We start from the raw sequence: 15,248 nt of genomic DNA, 5'->3' as shown, positions 1-15,248 counted from the left end.
AGAGCGCTATATCTACCACCTCCTGGATCCTGTGGAGAGACAGATGAGCTACGTTAATGTGATAGGACCGTATTTTGACCATTTGGTGGAAATTTGAACATGTTGTCATTGCTCCACAAACTCTGTACAATCTGTAAGACGAGCACCAAACGAAGCTTTCTCCTGCAGCACAAGGAAGTAGAAAAGGCACTACAGCAGTTACTGTGATGTTTCTAATTGGGAAAATTAGGAATACTCCACATAATTCAGGAAATACAAGTAGGACGAGGATTTTGCTAGTGTACTACATACAGGTACTGCAATCCAAAGGAGATCAGTATTACTTAGGATGCATTCGTGTCTTTTATCCAAACATTCTCTCCATCCTCGTAACTGAGTACCATTCAACAGGGAAAACTACGAAAAATAAAAACTTTTCTATAGTTATCTGGTAGAGAACCCAGTTAGATATTACTGCATCCCGGTCTTCCAATATACTGAAAACGAAAACCATCTGTATGTTGACATTGAGGATATGTGGTCATCATATTAAATATACAGGTATTGGTCCATTGGAGTAGGTGAACAATAATGAAGTAGCTTGCACAGACCACTGTAAGGTTTCGTCACCTCTACTGCAGGAGCACCATATTCTACAGTCTTTGAGTCACAAGGGAGAGTCCCTGTGTTGTTCTTTCATAAGCAATTTGATACAATGTTTTTCTGCTTTAACACATCCAAGCATTGTATTACTACAAATTTGTTCACCGCCATACATTTTATTTTTCCACCACCACAACTTCGAAGTGTATCAGGTGCTAAACCAACATTAACACATTTCAATCCACCGGCTTTCACTGAAAGCTAGAAATCACATAGTGTAAACTATGCTGCTCCCATAACATAAAGGATGGTTGAAATAAAAGACACAGGAGATGATATCTACATTTAATCTCATCTTCCACGGTGACAGAGTAGCAGATGCTTAGGGGTCTTGTTTTGATGAGACCAAGAGCATTGATTCCTCAGATTGCAATCATGTACACAATCACTGTTTCAGTGCTGGCCATTCCTGGAAGTTATTGCTACCACCAAGACTCTCTCCATTCCAAACAAATGGTGTCAGTCAATCTTCATGTGATAACCAACAACATACCATTTGATGGATGGGATGGAAAAGACACTGTCAATATGAGATGATCTATTGTAATATGCACCACAGTTGATAGTGTGATCTATTTTAGCCTTTTTACCAGCGTTTCCATAATTTCTACACCACTCAATGATGTGCCAGCATGCTTCCCAATTCCCATATGATTACTAAACCACCTATCCAAGTCTTTGTGTGTACCATATAGTAGATTGTGAATACAGATAAACGAACGTGCTGTGTGTCCACTCATGGTTAATTCTCAGACATATACAGAAAGTATACCAGACAGCATCCTATACCAATGCATTTATGTTATCTAAATATTTCCTGCTCTTCAATCCTAGTGCGTAATTTATGATTATAATTGCCCATCTTTTTTGGATGGGAGATGAAATGCAATGAAATGAAATGGGTGTGAATTCCTAAGGGACCATTCTGCTGAGGTCATCAGTCCCTAGACTTACACACTAGTTACACTAACTTATGATAAGAACAACACACTCACCCATGTCGGAAGGAGGACTCCAATCCTCTGGTGAGAGTGGCTGCGCATTTCATGACATGGCGCCTCAAACCGCCTGGCTACTCCGCGTGGCTAAATAGGAGTCACAGAGTATTCTCGTATTCATGGGATAAAGTTGGAGACTGAAAAATCCCCCACCTTGTCTTTGACCAAGCCTTCCTGCAACACTTCAACAATTTAATTTGCAACTGACTAAAAGTAGGAGGGTCGAATACCCACTAAATTCCACATCTCTTCGAAGAACAGAGTGAGCTGCATTGGTAAATGCTGTTTAGCGAAGACTGTTCTGCACAGGTCTTACTCACAGCACCCACCCAAGTACACAATATCTCTCCAGATGCATATGTATTGTGGAAGTTAGCATCCCTTATCGGTGTATAGTAGTCGCGACTTAACAGACGGTTAAGGAGAAACGTGTGATTTATGGAAGATGGAGCTCCAGATGGATGCAGTTTGAAACATTTCATACAAATCAACTGTGTTATCAGTTGCAATTTATTATTGTAGTATCTGGAATCAATACAAAGAGGATACTGGCAAGAGAGAAATGATTGTAGAACATAAACACATGCACTCTAATGATGATTATGTGGTCCCATACTCCGAGAAGCATAGGGTACAATGCGGAATACCCTCACCGCCTACTAGGCAAGGTCTTAACGGAGGTGGTTTGCCGTTGCCTTCCTCCAACCACAATGGCGATGAATGATGGTGATGAAGACGACGCAATAAAACCCAGTCATCTCTAGGCAGGTAAAATCACTAATGATGGACATAAATGTACAACATTTGACATCCTTCCAGCCATTCTGCAAGTTTTCTGTTCCACTTACTATTGTGACAAACTTGAAGACGGTAAAACTACTTTCTTCTACAACATGTAAAAACATAGATTCTTCGTGTATATGCAAAATATAGCTTTCTGGAGGTGTATAGTGCCCATTTTTCCCATCTGATTATGGTTTAGAAATTATTCTGTGCTCGCATCAGTCCTGTAAAACGATTGCCAGCAAGGAAACAAACAAATGCTTAGCAGTGGTGTTTTACATGTGAAACTACATGGGCATGCTGCACTAACTTCGTAAAGAGGACAACTGTCAAGCAAATGCACAAAAAAACTTACAACCACTGCAGTTATGAAACTGAAGACTCGATTTATTTCTAAGATGTGGCAGAGAAATCAAGTAATCTGAATTACATCTTCTTTCGTCTAGATCATGTTTTTGAAACAGGTCATCCATTCATGGACATGATTCACCCCCTATGCACTGGAAGTCCTCTTCTCAGTGTGGTATGGAGAGGTTTGCTGTTAACGACTACAGGTAGATAGCACTGTAAGTCACACACAGAACAAACAAATGTATATAAGTCAAGTGGAAGTTATACTGCACATCTGATGTACCATGAGAGAACAATAAAACAAAAAAGAAAGTCGTTAAATGCTTGATAAATGAACTGTTCCAAACCTTCCTCTCTCTGGAATGCATCATCAGCCCACTATTAAAACATATCATTAATGCAGAACTATGACAATTTAAGGAGAATTTTGTGTTTAGGACCACATCATTTGGAAGCAGTACCATTCCTCGATTTATATAGCATGTATAGTTTTAAACATGGATATCGTTAGCGATACTGGAGTGTGCCTGTAGAATCGAGAGCTCTTTTCTATGCAAGGTAACATTAAGATGGTCGTTGCGATCGTGTTTTAATAGCTGGTCACTTATAAGACGATTACATCTCGCCTAAGGCTCACTGGTACCACTCGCATGAAATACCAATGGCACATGCCCATCGATCATGGACTTTCGTGGATATTGTCTGATGTCACCCTCATTAAGTTACTTGCAAAGTTTTATACTTAATAGGTGACGTGCGATAGATTCTCTTGATCAACCAGCTTATAAATTACGTGTTGGGATGTAAAGTTACTGTGATCTGTATTCCAACATGTGCAAAGAAATTGGCAATGTCTGGTAATAAGGAGGTATGGATTTGATGTACAAAACTCCAATATGAACGCATCGTTAGCCACAAGAAGTATGAAGAATTTTGAATGGAAAAAATTTAATCTATGTAGGTTAATTCTTACAAAGAAGAAAACAGCTGGTTGCTGTTTTCTTTTGTAAGAATTAACCTACATTTATTGTATACAGTCACAGTCTTACCATGTCAGTTTTAGACAAAATAGCAAAAATTTAATCCTATTACAGAGACAAATATGTGGCTGGCTTCGTAGGACAGCTCTTCTGGCTGTTTAGGTGCATGGCGCAGGTAGCTGGTGACGTGAATGTGTGGACATTTCTGGTTTAAGGATGTTGCAGGTGACCAGTACAAGGGTAGTTTTGGCTGGCTGGCTAGTCGGTTCTTGCCCGCAGCAGAGGAGCATAATTGCCAATGGCGGATAGTGAACTTGTACTCAGTATGCACTGGGCTGTCTCCATGATTGCACGTGTTGCATGTATTCACTGTAGAAAATTGAGCAATTCCATATTTTTCACTGCCAAATGTTATCGCTGCACATATTGATAACATCTGAATCCCTACCACCACAATCATCCCCATATGCCCTCCACGGGTGGGGTGGTGCACTCTGGCATACACGTGCATCCACGACAGTGGCTGCAGTCATGGCTGCAATTTTCTTCGACCTCTGAGCATTGGCACTGCCATTGTATGATGGGGTGGATGCACTACGTGTCAACAGTGGGGTATGAGTACATGGGATGTTTGAGTGATTCAGCAGTCTCCGAAATCCAGCTATGACAACTACTACTGATACTGCTAGTACTACTACCACTACTACTACTAGTAGTAGTAGTAGTAGTAGTAGTAGTAATAGTGACTGAATCCTGGATAAGTATATCATGTTTAGTGTTCTCAACCCATCCCAGTGGACTCTGTCTTGCAGTATTATTTGTTGTTGTACCAGTAGGCCCCTCCTCCTTCCAAATGTAGCAGAGAGAACCAGCTTAGAAATTTTATAATGATTTAAAAACCCAATTACAGGTTCAAATTCCCGATTGGTCAGTTAATTGTTTCTGATCGTAGCTTTGTGAGTTTGTGTCTGTCCAGCCCCTCCAGCAGTGGATGTATGAGAACACAGGGATGCGCCAATTACCAATGCCTTGTCTGCATGAATGGCAAGGGGCATGAGAGGAGGATAGAAGGAAGGAGGGATGGAGGCAGGCATCTGTGTTTGCATATATTGGTTCAGAAGAGTAGGAAGCATCCACTTGAGAGTGGCAGAAGTGTGTGTGTGTGTGTGTGTGTGTGTGTGTGTGTGTGTGTGTGTGAGAGAGAGAGAGAGAGAGAGAGAGAGAGAGAGAGAGAGAAGGGGGGGGGGGGGGGCGTCGCGAACACGTGTTTTGACAGGACATTCTTAGGTATCAATATCAAAGAGCTGCCACATCGTGATACTTTGTTTGGTGATTAGTGCGACTTCCAGTCTGCTCGCTGCATGAGCCAGCTTATAGTGTGGCAGCTGACAGCAGTTGCGGGACCTAAACAGGCATATTGTGACCTCTCAGACAGCAACGTGTGGTGCTGCTTCGCAAAGCAGTTGGCACATCGGCGCATAGTGTCTCAGCCTACATATTTGTTACTGCAGTATTTACCAAGACGGGACGGGGATATTTTTAACTGTGTAATGATGTGTGGTGAGTTACGTTGAATCAATTTCGTGATGGTATTCCTTGTGAAACTGGATAAAAAGGTGGTTGACATAATTACTTCTTTTTGGTGTATTTTACAAGACCCACTCCCAATACAGCGGGGAATGATGGGGAAGAGAGATCCAACTCCCGTGAGCGGAGCTTTATAAGAGTATGTCCTTTGCTATGTAATTGAATTTCCTGTGATGAGATCCTTCCTCTTCAGCACAGAGTGATTCTTTTACAGACCAAATTGCAGGTGGGTGAGGGGAGATGGGGCTCGACAATTTGCCAAAGGTGAAGTTTTTAATTAATTTTTCGATTTAAATAATTAGTCAATTAATTTGATATCAAAAAAAGTCTGTTTGTATCGCTGAGGCGGTTTCCACGAGTGGTGGAGGAAGAGGAGATGGGGGGGGGGGGGGGGAACTCAGGGTTTTTTCTCAGAAGATTAACCCCAGTGGGACATAAATGAACCCCAGGGGCCATAAGCCAATTAGCAGAACAACAGGTTAAGGGGAGGGGGAAGGGATCACAAATCAAACAAGTTTTCCCTGGATTTAAGCATTCTTCATTAATAAAGAGACATGCAACTGGCTTTGTCCCAGTACTTACGGAAAATGAAAGTACTCGCCCAGATCCTATGCATGTATAATTTGTTATCTGGAAGGAAGAGACTATGTTGCTATTTTTCGTAAAAACAACGTTGATTATATACGTTTGTTTTAATAGCTGGGCAGTCAGGTTTAAACATGAGGTAAGTGTTATACACTCCTGGAAATTGAAATAAGAACACCGTGAATTCATTGTCCCAGGAAGGGGAAACTTTATTGACACATTCCTGGGGTCAGATACATCACATGATCACACTGACAGAACCACAGGCACATAGACACAGGCAACAGAGCATGCACAATGTCGGCACTAGTACAGTGTATATCCACATTTCGCAGCAATGCAGGCTGCTATTCTCCCATGGAGACGATCGTAGAGATGCTGGATGTAGTCCTGTGGAACGGCTTGCCATGCCATTTCCACCTGGCGCATCAGTTGGACCAGCGTTCGTGCTGGACGTGCAGACCGCGTGAGACGACGCTTCATCCAGTCCCAAACATGCTCAATGGGGGACAGATCCGGAGATCTTGCTGGCCAGGGTAGTTGACTTACACCTTCTAGAGCACGTTGGGTGGCACGGGATACATGCGGACGTGCGTTGTCCTGTTGGAACAGCAAGTTCCCTTGCCGGTCTAGGAATGGTAGAACGATGGGTTCGATGACGGTTTGGATGTACCGTGCACTATTCAGTGTCCCCTCGACGATCACCAGTGGTGTACGGCCAGTGTAGGAGATCGCTCCCCACACCATGATGTCGGGTGTTGGCCCTGTGTGCCTCGGTCGTATGCAGTCCTGATTGTGGCGCTCACGTGCACGGTGCCAAACACGCATACGACCATCATTGGCATCAAGGCAGAAGCGACTCTCATCGCTGAAGACGACACGTCTCCATTCGTCCCTCCATTCACGCCTGTCGCGACACCACTGGAGGCGGGCTGCACGATGTTGGGGCGTGAGCGGAAGACGGCCTAACGGTGTGCGGGACCGTAGCCCATCTTCATGGAGACGGTTGCGAATGGTCCTCGCCGATACCCCAGGAGCAACAGTGTCCCTAATTTGCTGGGAAGTGGCGGTGCGGTCCCCTACGGCACTGCGTAGGATCCTACGGTCTTGGCGTGCATCCGTGCGTCGCTGCAGTCCGGTCCCAGGTCGACGGGCACGTGCACCTTCCGCCGACCACTGGCGACAACATCGATGTACTGTGGAGACCTCACGCCCCACGTGTTGAGCAATTCGGCGGTACGTCCACCCGGCCTCCCGCATGCCCACTATACGCCCTCGCTCAAAGTCCGTCAACTGCACATACGGTTCACGTCCACGCTGTCGCGGCATGCTACCAGTGTTAAAGACTGCGATGGAGCTCCGTATGCCACGGCAAACTGGCTGACACTGACGGCGGCGGTGCACAAATGCTGCGCAGCTAGCGCCATTCGACGGCCAACACCGCGGTTCCTGGTGTGTCCGCTGTGCCGTGCGTGTGATCATTGCTTGTACAGCCCTCTCGCAGTGTCCGGAGCAAGTATGGTGGGTCTGACACACCGGTGTCAATGTGTTCTTTTTTCCATTTCCAAGAGTGTATTTTGCTAACAAACAAACCGTTTTCATTAATTTAATGTTACTATAAATTAATTAGTGATGAAACGATTTTTATTTGGATAGCAGAAAGATAACCACAATTGATATAATGCTTTTGGTTATTTTCTGGAATAAAACATTATCTGAAGCAGGTAAGTTGTGTTTGTTATTCTACTAGATCAAAATCAATTTTTCGAGGGTCGATTTTACACCAAAGGACAATAAACAGAAAAAAATTTCAATATCAACACTGCTGTTTATATTCTGTTCAACTTTATCTTCGGGGTGAATAGAAACGCCTAAGTACTTTACTGGTATTATTATTATTATTATTATTATGATTATTATTATTATTATTATTATAAAAGAATGAGCCACTTCCAAAGAAATGACTCTGAGCACTATGGGACTTAACTTCTGAGGCCATCAGTCCCCTAGAACTTAGAACTACGTAAACCTAACTAACTAATGACATCACACACATCCATGCCCAAGGCAGGATTCGAACCTGCGACCGTAGCGGTCGTGCCGTTCCAGACTGTAGCACCTAGAACCACTCGGCCAGCCCGGCCGGCTGAGCCACTTCCAAAATCTTATTATAAACCTCAATTTAGACCCAAGAGCTAAAATCACATATAATCTACTAGTACCTGTTCTCCACACTGTTATCACATAAGCTTGCACTCCATGGGCAAGTTGACAGCACGATTTGATGAAGGTTCTGTCAAAAAAAAAAAAAAAAAAAAAAAGGTTCAAATGGCTCTGAGCACTATGGGACATAACATCTGTCGTCATCAGTCCCCTAGAACTTAGAACTACTTAAACCTAACTAACCTAAGGACATCACACACGTCCATGCCCGAGGCAGGATTCGAACCTGCGACCGTAGCAGTCTCGCGGTTCCGGACTGCGCGCCTAGAGCCGCTAGACCACCGCGGCCGGCTAAGGTTCTGTCACATGGGACACATTAAGTTCAGCTTTGCGCGTAACTGGCTGTTCTTCTGCGGATTCAACGAGCTAGTTCATCTTCATTTTCTATCCACCACGGATACATTCGTGTTATGTACTTTTGATGGCGCATTTCACGGCACTTTTTTTTGTGCAGCCTTTGGGGTTTCCGGAGACTACTCCCCGCGGCGTGATACCCTAAAGACATGACTGCAGGTATTGTACTTTTTACGACGACTTAAGGAGGCGACACATCAGAGAAGAATGTTTATCAATTTCATGGTAGCACATTCACTGACGCTCCGGCTCGAGGGTTTTCTTTCTTTCATTTTTACGAATATAAGCCGTTCACTAACACGTGCCTCTCGTACATCACTCAGTCAGATAACCACCCGAAATATCAAATTCCGACCATTGTTTCCTTACCCGGAATTTCTCAGCTTAGGAAACCCTGCTTGCGTAAAACTCTACAAGTTTCAGTGACACTATTTGGCGGTCACATCTGGTTGCGAATCAGAAAGAATAGAAACAATGCAAATGTTATTTCGCTTGTACAAATTAAACTGACGCAGTTGTTGAATACCTTCCAACATCCCAACGTAATCTCTAAATCAGGCTCTCTCAATTATCTCATAGGATTCGACAAATCGTTGTAACCTCGAGCAATAATACAACAGTAAATAAAAAAAGACCACGAAATGAGCCATATCTGCTGTAAAGCTACAGAACTGTCTAATGTGGTATGAAACGAAGACGTTTGCGACCTAAATGGTGAACGAATGATCGTTAGTGTTATGTAGCATTATGGCGAGACTACAATTCTGGTAAGGAAGGAAGGTGGAGAGTGGCAATAGCATTATCACCACACCATTATACATAATGTATCAATGTGTAGAGCACGGAGAATAAGTTATATTAGTCGCCACAGGCTGGCAATTAACTGAAAAATGTTCAATGGAAGAAGAAAGTGACCAGTGATACCTCACATTCCTTCTTCGTTGTGATGGGCTTTGTTGATCAATATAGCGGTCACACAGAGGTGGATGAGCACGGTAGGGTGACGTTTCCGCGAGCTTCTGTACTTCCAATTCTTTCACAAAGACGCTTGGCGCTACCCGGAGAAGCTATTCAGTTTAGCTGATGACTGTGATGCGTGGACCTTCTATGTTAAGCATGTTGTTCCACAAGAGAGAATTTAAGCGTTTCTCGCATCCCTGTGATTATTTCTGAACCAGCAAAAACAGATTGGGGCAGCTTTAATACATATTGTCGGAACTTTCCATATGGCTTTGGCCGGCAGTCCAGACAGTCATCTAGATTACATTCGTGTGAAGGACTCTCGATTGTTTTCCTGACGACCTAAGAATCACCCCAGCTTTCCAATAAACGTGATAACGCTTTGCTACTCGTTGAAAAGAACCATGTTTACTATTCTGTTGCTCAGTAAGAGGAAGAGTAACCAGCTCCTGAAGAGGCAATTTGCCGACCCCGTCTTCATAGCACCAGCAAAGAATCGACAACTAAAGGGGCGTCAGAAATATATAAAACACCATATTTGTGTGTGTGTGTGTGTGTGTGTGTGTGTGTGTGTGTGTGTGTGTGTGTGTGTGTGTGTGTATCCGAAAAGTCAGCTGTAGCGCAGAAATACATACAACGGTAATATGAAGGTAGTGTTGGGTGAGGTAAGTAGGCTGAGTACTGTGCGTTAAACAATTTCGTGAATGTGTTTCATTCACTTTACCTGTAACAGTAACTAATTTTTACTTTGTACAGTTTGTAGGCAGAGCATAAATACAAAAGTAATAACTCAGGTAATCTACCTGAGGACGAGACAACTCGAGCGCTATTCGAAAACGGAATATGGTATAAATTCAGTCTTATCGGATCCTAAGACAGAAACAAAGAAACGATTTTATTTTACCAGATTTTTAGTACTTTTTACTTTCCCCGCGTAAGACGTTAACGGATACGTATTAAAAATAACGGCGAAGCGAAGTTATCTTACGTTTTTCGTGGGAGGTATATATATTTGAAAAGTGCAGAAATTTCATGTTTAATTTTTGTAAATATATACGCCGTGTGCGAAATCATATTCATAAAAACAGAATATATAATTAAGGATGAATCTTGTACTGTGATAATCGTATCAAAGGACACGTGAGGTTTTACTGTCCACCACTGACAGAGTAAAGGGAAAGTACCCCTAAGCAGTCGTTGAGCAGAATTTTTTTGTAAGAAGTCCTGAGGCTGGAATGCTGAGCAGAACCACTGTAGAGGCAAAAGAATTTAGAATGAAAAAAGGTCCTCTAACCGCATTTCTCTTCCCCTCCTGTGTACACAAAACCACGTCCACATTCTGAGTGGAAAATTCTTGAAATAACTGAGGGAAAAAGCCCAAAACTAAATGAACAATTGTCGTGCTCTTTGTATGTGGTTGGTAAAAGCGACAGGATACAAATTGTGGTATGTCTGAGCAATCACCATCAAATATTCAGTGCTGAGGACGAAGACGCGGATCACATGTGGTTAGAATTCAAAAGCATCGTCCAAAACGCCTTAGACAAGTATATCCCCAACAAGGTTTTAAGAGATGTGAAAGATCAACCGCAGTTTTATAGGTGAAGAAAGAAAGATTCCTTTCACATTTAAGAGAGGTCGAAATCTAGCTCACAAAGAAAAGCTGGACGAAGCCGAAATGGCTGTAAAATAAGTAATGAGAAGCGTCCAGTGAAATGGAAAATAAACTTATGCCAATCGATCTAACTAAGACCCTGAGAAACATTAGTTTTATCTACGATTACTATGCGGATCGAAATCATCTATTCAGTCGCTCAGCTTATCGGTACCGGAACGGAAAATTACAGAAAGAAGGCCGAAATACCGAATTCAGTCTTCCGAAATTGTTTCTCTCGTAAGATATTAACATGCGTTCTATTTTCAACCATCGCTAGAAGGAAGAAACGACGGATGCTGAGTTAAGAACTAGCGGAATAAAAAAGCAACTAAAATCCCTTAGGAGGGGAAAGACATCTACAACAAATGAAATATATGTAGGGAACTACAGAGCTTGTGCGTAATAACTTACTTCTCTTCTAACAGTAATTAATCTTAGGTCGCTCTGACAACGAAGAGCACCAAGCGATAGGAAAACAAAGTACAGGGCATTCCCGTTTACAAACACGGTCGTAGTAATTATAAGCCTTTGTAAATGACGTCTATCTGTTGTGGAATTTTGGAACTTTTTTCCCTCAGGTATTATGACGTTTTTGGGGGAATGAAAAGTTCCTCTCCAACAGTGAACATGGATTTAGTAAAGAGAGGTCTTGCGAAACTCATCTCGCTCTTTTCGGCCATGAGGTCCAGAACGTTACAGGCAAAGGAGCTCGTGTTGATACCGTGTACCTCGACTTCAAGAAAGTATTCGAAACAGTTCCTCACTGTGGTTTAGTGAAAAATATACGAGCTTACAGAGTATCGGACCAGATTTGCGATGGGATACAGCCGGCCGTAGTGGCCGAGCAGTTCTAGGCTCTTCAGTCTGGAACCGCGCGAGCGCTACGATGCCAGGTTCGAATCCTGCCTCGGGCATGGGTGTGTGTGATGTCCTTAGGTTCGTTAGGTTTAAGTAGTTCTAAGTTCTAGGGGACTGATGACCTCCGATGTTAAGTCCCATTATTCCAGAGGTACCTGATGGGAGTGTGATAGGTCCGTTGCGTTTTAGACTGGGTGTAAATAATGTAGTGGATAACCTCGGAGGTTCCATATGGCTGTTTGCCGATGATCCGGTTGTTTATAAGCTAGGTAGTAATGCTAGAAGGTTGTAACGAATTGCATTAAAGACTGCACAGGGTTGATGAATGTAATACACCGCACATAAAGAGGCGAAGAAATCCTCTATTGGACAATTGCAATGTTGGTGGCAAATCAGATGAACAATAATTACAATAACATATCTACTATTAATCTTCTGGAAAGACCAAAAGGACAATGAACACATAAAATAAATAGCACGAAAATCAGATGCTACGCTTATATTCATAGGAAGAATCTTAAGGAAACAGAATTCACCCACAAAAGAAGTGCCTTACATAACACCGGCTCGACCAATTACTGACCATTGCTCTTAAGTCTGGGATCCTTATCATGCTAGATTACTAGAAGAGAAACGCAAGATCCACCGATCGTTTGATCGGTACGAGAGTGCTACAGAGACGCTGAACAAAACCCAGTGGCAGACGCTACAAGGTAGGCGTTTTTCATCACGGAAAGATATACTAATGAAACTACAAGAGCGTACGTACCGTAAACATTCGGGTAAAATTTTAAATTTGTGTGACTTACGTCTTTTAAAATGATCTCATCGAAAAAATCGGTGAAATATGCGCCATTTTTTAGTGGAAACCGGTTGGGGGGATCTGATATTGGCGCAAGAAGTATCCTCCGCTACACATCATAAAGTGGCTTGCTAAGTTTAAACGTAGATGTATTCATGCAGAGAATATGTAATATTTTTAAGTATGGTACACTTCACTCTTTCTTTTCTCTCTAGTTCCATTTGCTTAGGAGGTGCTGTTGGACTGAATTATATAGCTGTAACGATGCACACAGCTTCAGGGAACGATATTAGTGAAAATTCGCTTTACTTATTTTTTAGAAACGTAACGTGTTTAAAAATCCCAGCTCTTAATGCTTTGTGATATCTTTCTGTGATAACAGACTTTCTGACTACATACCCGAGAAGGTAATGCTAATTTCCATAGTAGAATTACTTGAGTCATCCAGCAGTTAACGGAAATAAAAACCAATTGGACAGAGATGCATTATACGTATACGTGTTTAACATGGATCGCGAATTATTCATTTTTTCAGACGTTTTTGAAAGAATATGTAGAAATTCATGACGCTTTTGAAAACTACAAAACCTGCAACGAACGGGATAAATCAATCAAAACTCGTAGAAAATTATGCCAGGAGAAGAAGAGTAGAATTAGGAACGAATGATGTATATCTAGACCTAATGATGTTGTGAGCATTAGTCGATGAGTTTAGTGGACCACGATATAAGGATGTAAACAGTGGGCCATATGGAAGTTTGCGTGTGTCCGGGGAGCGTGTACGGATAGCCAAAGCTGTTAAGGCGATCGCTAGCGATAAGCGAGAAATCCGGTTTCGAGTCTCGGTCCGGCATAAATTTTCGTATGTCGCTGTTGGGTAGTGGATCTACACCTAGTGCAGTGCAGCTGATGTCACGGAATTCGCAGCAAGCTAATCAATTTCGAAAATATTTCTTACAGTTGTGGATCGTCAACAGTGTTTGTTCTTTCAGACATGCATGCGAGTACGGAAAATTTGTGATAATGGAAGGATGAACCCTTTGAACAGCCCTTTATTGTGGTTTCCGGAACATACAACGTGTTTTATTGTACCGATGCCACTCATGTATTTCCTGAATACTGTTTACAGCCACATGAACGTGAGGAAGACCTCACTAAACGCCCCATATTTTCTTTTGATAGCATTATTAGATCAAGAGACATTTGTATCAACGATGCTTTTTCGAATGCAAATTATTTCTGCTGCTAATATGGTAGTTCTGAAAGGAGACTAATTCAAAATCCAAATCGTATTCCCGGAGTAAATACAATATCAATAGCTTAAGGTGCATCTGTCATGAACATGAAACACGTTGATGTCTTATGAGCTAGTGCTGTGTCTGACTCCAGCTTGATGCAGCCGTAGAGTGTCTAGATAAATAAGCGGAAAAGTGAAGAATGTTTTAAATTAATATTGATACTAATAAGAATGGGAAACGGGTTGCTGGACAGACACACCAACTACAAGGGGAAAGATGTTGCCTGTAAGTGTGATTCACCAGTTAACTGCGGTGACAGATAATGAAAGAAGATTTGGGTCTTACGTACCATCGACAACGAGGTAATTAGAGACAGTGCACAAGCTCGGATATTCTTATCATGAGGAAGGAAATCGGCCATGACCTTTCAAAGGAACTATCCCGGCATTAATCTTGAGCGATTTAAGGAAATCACGAAGAACCTAAAACTACAGGGCCGGACGCAGGTTTTAAACTTTGTCCTCCAAAATAGGAGCCCCGTTCTTCCTCGCTCATTAGATCCGGTAACAGCTCTACCTTGGTTCCTATCAGACCCTTTAAAGGAAGGTGCACGTCAAAACGTGAATTGATTTGTATAAGGGAGAATTGAGATTGTTAGGTAATAACTCCTCGTATTGAGCTTAATGTCAAGATGCATAATTCGACTAGAAAATTACAGGACCAACAGCAACAAAAAGGAAATCACAAGAGAATTTTATTACAGAAACTTCCTTATAATTACATTTATGTCATTAAATGTTGCAAAACTCCTTTGCGACCATCGATTCAAGAACTTCTAGACAGACTAAATGGATTATTTCGATAGTATTGTACATGCTGCAACAAAACGGTGTTTTAAAACCTCTCAGGTCCTTGAACTTGTGCATAGACTCCATCCTCGAGTTTACCACAGAGAAGTATGTCGAGTGGCCTCAAATACAGCCCTAACATGATAACGCCCTCATGTCGTATCCAGCGACAATGAACTAACTGATTTAGCGCTGAGCCGTTCTCCCATTCGACTGGTATCGCATACGCATCAGTGTGTCATACGCTACTTATGAGAGAGCCGACAGCATTTTGGTAAGAAATTGTGCGTAGTGGAACGTGCGATGAAACATGGCGTACAGTGAAACAAATCCGTTTTCACGCAAAATATTTGACTATGACCTGTGACACTCATAGTGAATA

The sequence above is a fragment of the Schistocerca americana genome, chromosome 3, assembly GCF_021461395.2.
Source record: "Schistocerca americana isolate TAMUIC-IGC-003095 chromosome 3, iqSchAmer2.1, whole genome shotgun sequence".
Classification (NCBI taxonomy): domain Eukaryota; kingdom Metazoa; phylum Arthropoda; class Insecta; order Orthoptera; family Acrididae; genus Schistocerca; species Schistocerca americana.
Note: the sequence above shows the minus strand (reverse complement) of the source record.